At 34.6% G+C, this 8,245-nt stretch overlaps 1 non-coding gene across 1 annotated transcript; it reads left to right on the forward strand.

Annotated features, from left to right (window-relative positions):
* Positions 1-2,173: 2,173 nt before the first annotated feature.
* Positions 2,174-2,281, forward strand: LOC121207365 (small nucleolar RNA R71). The gene has a single exon (XR_005902455.1). It is a non-coding gene; the product is annotated as a small nucleolar RNA R71 (small nucleolar RNA).
* The last annotated feature ends 5,964 nt before the right edge of the window (positions 2,282-8,245 follow it).

The following is an 8,245-nucleotide window of genomic DNA, read 5'->3' on the forward strand; positions in this document are numbered from 1 at the left end:
TCACATTTATTTCCAAACTGTTAATTCCATATATATATGTATAGCATATACTTTCATAAGACAAATTCTCTATGGCCGAATATGCAGGTATATAACATCAATATATTTTTAAATTTCGAAGTCATATTATCTTATATATTCGAATATACATATATATTTAAAGACATATATTCATCACTCAAAGTTTAACATTACATCCATATACAACTATAAGACCAAATATGTTTTTCATATTACCACATATACTGCCTCAACCTCATGTATCCTTTTTCATTACATATCAAGAAATCAATTCACCTTATTTACGAATAGATAACCAACTATCATGTACTTGATCGTTTTAGCTCATTTAACGTATTCAATTACCACATCAGCATAAAGTCTTTTAGGCATAAACTTATAATAATTTCCCGGCATAAAGCCTACTAGGCCTAAGCCTGTATCACACACCGGCACAAGGCCTGCTAGACTCAAAGTCTAATTTTATACACCGGCAATAAGCCTACTAGACATAAAGCCCGATTTAATTCACCAGCACAAGGCTTGCTAGGCTTAAAGCCCGAATGTCACTATTATAAAGCTGTCTCATAAACAATTCTTATATCGAAAATTCCAAATATTCCATATAGTTCATACTGACTTTCAAATGTTATAACTCAATCGTAACAAATTCGTTAACATAGCTCCCAAATTCGTAACAAATTACCATTTTACCCATGATATTTCATATTTTTACAAATTAGTCCTAATTGCATAAAACACAAAACAAGCATAATTTGTTCATACAATACTTAGGCCGAACACTCCTCATACCCAAAAAAGTCCTCACATTTCATTTATTTTGCATTTTAGTCATTCAATTTATTATTTTTGCAATTTAGCCCTAATTACTCAAATTCATCAAAAATTTCAATACAAAACATATTAATCCAAAACATATCTTTCATAATTTATCATCGAACATCACAAAACACAAATATTCATCAATGGAATAACTCAAAATATGCATCAAAATCAGAAATTCTAGCATGGGTCGGATAGTATTCGAAGCAACAATCTCAAAAAACGTAAAAATTATCAAAAATCGAGCTAAACTCATGCCTTAATCAAGTTTGAATACAATCGAAACCTAGCTTATTTTTCTTTTTATTTCTATTTTCATTTTCGGTCAAAGAGAAAAGCATGAACCATGGCTTTTTAATTATGTTATATTATAACTTATATTATCGTATTATTTAATTACTTATTTAACCTTAAATAAATAATATGGATTCCTTATAATGGTTGTCTACAACTGTCCAACACCAATATTATGGTCTATTTGCAACATAAAGCCTCCATATTAAAGGAACAACAACAATTTGGCCTTTTTACAATTAACCATCAAATTTTCATTTTACGCGATTAAGTCCTTTTATTTAATCGGGCATTCAAACTACAAAATTAAATCACGAAAATTTCACAGATATTTATTCACACATAATAAACACTGAAAGTAATTTTTAAATATTTTTATGACTCAGATTAGTGGTCCTGAAACCACCATTTCAATTAGGGTCTAAATCGAGCTGTCATATGACCGGTGGTTGGTCGGAGATAGAGGGGGAGGGAGCTACGACGACAGCTGGTTGGGAGGGTGTGAGGAGAAAGAAGACAAAAGTAAAAAGAAAAATTAGGTTTTGTGGGGGTTAAATAGGACACGGTCATGTGAGGCCCGTGTTGGGCTACACGGTCGTGTCACATGCCCGTGTAGCTCATGGTTAGCCCGTGTTTGTCGTGAAAATTTTATGGCTATTCGTCACACGGCCCCAGACAATCTGTGCCAGGGTTGAAGGATGGATAATCTGTGTTGTGCAATCCTCCTCCAATTGAATCACACCTCATCACTGGATGTACCTGAGTAGAACCATACAAACCATTAATCTTTTTATTTAAGAGTTCTACCTGATTTGATAACATAGTGACTGCATCTAGGTTGAAAACACCAGCTAATTTTGTTGGTTTTGTTCTCATGACTTGCCACTGATAGTTATTCAGTGAAATCTCTTCAATAAATTCATAAGCCTCGTCTGGTGTTTTGTTGTTCAAAGTACCACCGACAGCTGCATCGATCAGTTGCCTTGTTGAGAGGTTCACACAATGGTAAAAAGTTTAAACCTGTAGCCATAGAGGTAACCCATGGTGAGGGCACCTTCTCAATAAGTCCTTGTATCTCTCCCATGCATCATAAAGAGTTTCTAAATCCATCTGCACAAAAAAAAAAGATAACATTCCTCAATTTAGCTGTTTTAGCCGGCGGAAAATATTTAAGTAAATTTTTTTCGGTCATTTGTTCCCAAGTAGTGATTGACCCTCGTGGTAACCAGCTTATCCACTGTTTAGCCTTATTCCTTAATGAAAAGGGAGACAACCGAAGGTAAATGGCATTGTCAAAAACACCATTAAGGTAAATGGCATCGTCAGAAACTCCATTAATCTTAAAGGTGTCGCAGAATTCCAGAAAATTTGCTAAATGAGTGTTTGGATCCTCGTCCAGTGATAAATCGTGATTTATATATATTTTTATCCCATGCTTAACAAATTTATTGATGATTTCTCCTTAGATTTGGTGAATTTGATGCTCCTAATTCTTTAATTTCATGTTTTATACTTAGGTGAGCATAGGAGAGTAAAAAGAGTGAGAAACGGGCCGAAAACAGAGAAAATGGACCCATGTGGGAAATCAACACAACCTGGACTTCCTCACACGGGCGTGTCACACGGCCGTGTCCATTTGGCAGGATTGAAGCATGACTTACACGGGTAGACTAAATGCCCGTGCCTATTCAACAGCCTTGACCACGGGCTGAAGTAATCGCACACGGGCGTGTCATACGGGTGTGTCCCTGCCGAGCCCAAGTATAGTCCTAACAGAAAAGGCCAATTTTGAGGGCTCTTAGGCATTCTAAAGCCTATTTAAACACCTGATGAGGCACTTAGAAGAGCGACGCGGAGTAGGAGGCAAGGAATTTCTCAAGGGAAGCCGATTGGTCCGTCTCAAAAGCCAGATTCATTATCAAAACTGAAGATCTCCCTTCAATTTCCATTCAGGGGTTTTGGGTTTTCTTTATGTTTTGTATTCATTATTCTTTTGAGATGTTTTCTTTTATAATTATGAACTAAACCCCTTAAATACCTAAGGGGAATGAAACCTAAGACGGATCTTGTTATTATTATCTGAATTGTATGATAAATATTTGACTTGTTCTTAATTATGTGTTCTTAATTCTTGTTTTAATATTCCAGGATATTGATTCTAGTTAATGCTCTTATTCAGAGGAGGAAGAGACCCTATCTAAGAGTAAATTTTTCATAATTAAGCGGAGTTGATTACACGCCTAGAGATAGGGTGATAAAATTTTGCCGGATTAGGGTGAAACCTAATAAGGGGATCCATAGATCGAGTGAATGTAACACTAGGGCGTTAATTAGAAAGAGATTTCAATTAATCAACCTAGGTTTAGATGTTATTAGTCTCGAGAGAGATAATAATATAACTTAGAGATTTCTACGGATCAAGTCAAATGAATAAATCGTCTGGTTTAGAGTCAAATATCAAGTGAAGTCTAGGTGGATTTTTCCTTGGGTATTGTCTTAATCAATCGAATTTTCCTAAAAGCTTTTTCCCAATTTTCTTTCTATGCACCCTTAATTTAGTTAGATAGTTTAGATAAACAAATCCCTTAATTTTTAGGCTAGATAATAAAAAAGAAGTAATTACTAGTACTCTTGGTTCCTTTGGGTTTGACAATCCGGTCTTGCTAAGGCTACACTACTATTCGATAGGTACACTTGCCTTCATCGTGATAATAGTTAGTTTCAAGAACGATTAATTATAAATTTTTAAAACATGTCGCGAATATCACGTATCATCCTGCAAACCATCAAACTGAACAAACTATTGTATCATTAGAATAATGTTAGGTTCTAGTTTAAAATTATTTGCAGCAACAACAGGTCGAACAATACTCGATTCAGTTCCTGTTAAAGTAGGTTTAGCATAATCATACATAATATGAGGAGCAGGATTCTGATTTACTGGATTTGCAGCAACTATAGGAGGTATTGAATTATTCTGATTATTAGCCATCTCCTCGGTTGTAGTATGGAGATCGTCCTCTCGCTCTTCCTCTATTTATTGTAGGATTCGTCTTATTTCTCTTTGGTTTCTGCGGGCTATGCTCTCGATCTCACTGTTAAAAAGAAAAGGTCCTGACGGATTCCTTCTAGTCATAAACTAGAGACACTTGCCAAAAGCAAACAAAAGAAAGATTAGTAAAGAAAAATTAAACTAAACGTAAAAAGTAAATCGCAATAAAAGCAAAAACGACTACAGTAATAAAAATCAATCGTTCCTAATATCTCAGTCCCCAGCAACGGCGCCAAAAACTTGATGATTGCTAAACTAACTAAAAATTTGACTAAGGCAAGCGCACCTATCGAACAGTAGTATAGTTATGTGAGACCAGAAATATCGTATCTACAAGGACTAAAAGTACTAGTAATTACTATCTCTTTATTATCTAGCCTAAGAATTAAGGCATGTTTTAAACTAAGACTAATTATTTAATTGACTAAGATTACAACAGAATAAAAGTTAGAAAATACTGTTGGAAAACCGATGGAGAACACAATACCCAAGTAAGAATCCACCTAGACTTCACTTATTACCTCAGAATTAGACGATTTATTCACTTGACTTAATCTGTAAAAATCCCTGATTTATGTTAATATCTCTCTCGAGACTAAAAACAACTGACTCTAGGTTGATTAATCGAAATCTCTTTCTAATTAAAACCCCTATTGTCACATTAATTCAATCTATGGACTCGCTTATTAGATTTGACTCTAATCCGGCAGATTTATGTCGTCCTACCTCTAGGATTGCATGCAACTCCGCTTAATTATGGAATATATACTCTTAAACAGGGACTTTTGCTCCATGAATAAGCACATCAGACTTGAACTAATATCCTAAAATATTAAAGCAAGAATTAAGAACACATAATTAAGAATAAGAATAAGTATTTATCATATAATTCAAATAGAAATAAGATTTGTCTTAGGTTTTATCTCCCTCAGGTATTTAAGGAGTTTAGTTCATAATGATAGGGGAAAACATCTCAAAATTGGGAAAACAACTAAAACATAAAGAAACCCAAAGAACTTTTAAGGAAATTGAATGGAGATCTTCAGTCTTGAAGTATATCCTGCTCCTGAGCTGATTCCGATGGCTGTCTTCGAGTATTTCCTGCTTTCTACTCTGTGTGTCCCCTTTGATCCTCTTCTAGGTTGTTTATATAGACTTTGGAATGCTTTAAAACCCTAAAAATTAGCCTTTTTCGAGTAGAACTAGACTTGGGTTCGATAGGGACACGACCCTGTGCCACGCCCGTGTGAAGGTGCTCAAGTCGTGTGTAATTCTGGGTTGGTTTTTAGTCAGCACGGTCATTACATGGGTGTGTGTCCTACCCGTGAGTCACACACGGGCGTATGGATTACCTGTGTGGAACTGCTTAGGCAGTATGAAACACTAAATTAGGCTCATTTTATCCGTTTTTGGCCCGTTTCTTGCTCTTTTTGCTATCCTAAACTCTCCTGAGTATAAAACATGAAATTAAAGGATTAGGAGCATCAAATTCATTAAATCTTATGATAAACCTTCTAAAAATATGGCAAGCATGGGGTAAAATATATATATTATGGTTTATCATTCATGCAAAGAGGCTGTTCGTGTGCCAAATTTAAGCCAATTGTTGTTGCTGTCCATTCGGCTGCCCAAGAAGAAATAAAAGGCTGTTATAACCTTTTTAGCTGATCAAGTATTGAATCAAATTCATTCAGCTCATTAGAGCTAATTATTAGCTGATTGGGAAGATTAAATATACTGTTCATAGCCGTTACATATGTTAAAGTTTCTCAAAGGTCTTTTAGTTTTAATTAGCTTAATTAAGTTTATCAATAACTCATTTAAGCTGATTAGTTTGAGTCCATTCAGTTGAAACATGTTTAGCCTATAAATAGTTTGTTTTTGTAATTATTTAAGAAGACTTTTTTTTGCTAAGTATATTAACTTTTGTTCTTTGTGAGAATTCAACTCTCATTGTTCTCTCTTGGACTGAAATGACTTATCAAGCTCAACTTGTGGCGTTATTCTTTTTTCTTGTTATCTGAACTTATCACTTACGAAAGTGTGGCGTTTGTTATACCTTTGGTTCCTATCTTGATAGATAGCCGGTCAAGGTTTTATTTTCCATTTTCACCTACCATTACCCATCTAAGTGTTTTTAAGACTTGGGTCAACAATCCTATACATTGTTGGTTCAACCTTTGCCTTAATCGAACACTTTCCATCCATCTTTTAAACTATCTTTGAGACCTTTATTTGAACCTAGCTTCCAGCCTTTTCAAATTTATCTTTCCATTTTTCCAACTTATTTCGATTTAATTTAATGCTTACTTAATTTCACGATTAGGCAACTAAAATGACTCGAATCATCATCAAACCAAGTTCGTATCCCTTAATCTGAAGCACCCAAGATTTTCATGTGGTTTACATAATGTGCTAGGTGATCCTAAGGGTCAACTCTTCCATTATACATCACTTTTGGAAATTTAAAAGTTAGTGGTACGCAATGATATAGTACCTGCTCAAATAGAGGTTCAATTTTATACTTCTTAACTAACCCTGATGACTCAAACTTCTAAAACTTCTAAAATATCATCAACATCATCATTACATCTTGTTGTATGTTGATGTCTGTATGTAGAATGGACAATTTCTAGCTTCTATCTGTAACGAATCCTGCCTTTAAGTAACTTTATTTGCTCTCAACGCTTCAATAAACTTATCATTCATTGCATTTCTCTCGTCTCCTTGTCTCTTTCTATCTATCTGCTATTGGATAAATTTTTTTTGCTCTTTGTATCTTATTTGTTGCAAATATATTTGGTCTTCTATAGCTTTCATTCTCTCTTGCATGTTATTGTATTGTTGAAGCTCTAACATTAGGTTGGGTTAGAGGATTATAATACCATAGGGGTATTGGTAAATTTTTTTGTTATACCCCCACCTCCTAAGCACGTGTCGGTGGCATAAATAGCGTTGACCATCTATTGGCCTCACTTGAAAAGGTGCCTTACTTAACTACCATATTTAAACAAGGACACATTATCTTCCTCGTATTTTCAACCACCCATTGTACCAAGAAGGCTCCTAGCCCTCCGTTCTCCTCAGAATGGCCAAACATTCACTTCCTAAATGCAAGCACTCCATCAAGTGTGAAAACGCCCATGAATCTATGCAGGACCTACGTAAGTATAACAACCTTGTAGTGATCAAATGTATAATGGATTGGGTCCTATGATGCATGCCCTTCACATATAAGATGATGATAACTTCCTTCATAATTATTTGCCACATCACACTAATGGATAAAAAGGTTTGTCTTATAAATACCTTTATCAACAATGAAAATGAGATCAACTTTTAGCACCCTAAGGTTACTTTCAACAATTACTTCCTCAAAAACTCAGCCTACCAATTTATTCTTGTTCTAACTCTCCGCCTCTTTAGGTGAATTGACATGTATCACCCAGTTTTGATGGGTCTTAAGTTCTGGTGAGTAGAGTGAGTAATCTGTAAGATGCAATCTATCAGCCCAAATTGTTGTTTTGGCATATAGATCAGGTGCATAGTAGATACCAAAATATTGTGCAAGGATTTTTCTCAGAATGTATTAAGTTGTAAAGAAGATGATATTGGTAAGAGTACTAAGAAATTTGTAAGTTGGGATTATCGTCAAAAGTATCGTACGCATAATTCATTTAGTTACTATGCTAATTATGCTCTAACGAGCTGGTTGGGAATGAAATGAATGGACGAACCAAGAAAAAATATATAAATATATATTGGAATTTCATAGTTACAAACCATTTATAAAGGTAGTATTAAAAATTTGTGACACATGTCAGGTTCCAATGGGAACTTAGGTTATATATATTCAAGCTAAAGAAAAAGGGGGAGTTTTCTTCTTCCTTCTTCGAAAGTGCTACTATTTGAATATTAAGGATCCAACAATATTTCTTTCTCCTTTACACTGAAGTTGAAATTCTAGGTTTTATCAATGATTACTCCATAACATTGTAAGTTTTATGACTCTACATATTAAAGTTATGAAAGATTAAGTCTGTAAGGGTGCATGAA

The sequence above is a fragment of the Gossypium hirsutum genome, chromosome A09, assembly GCF_007990345.1.
Source record: "Gossypium hirsutum isolate 1008001.06 chromosome A09, Gossypium_hirsutum_v2.1, whole genome shotgun sequence".
Lineage (NCBI taxonomy): Eukaryota > Viridiplantae > Streptophyta > Magnoliopsida > Malvales > Malvaceae > Gossypium > Gossypium hirsutum.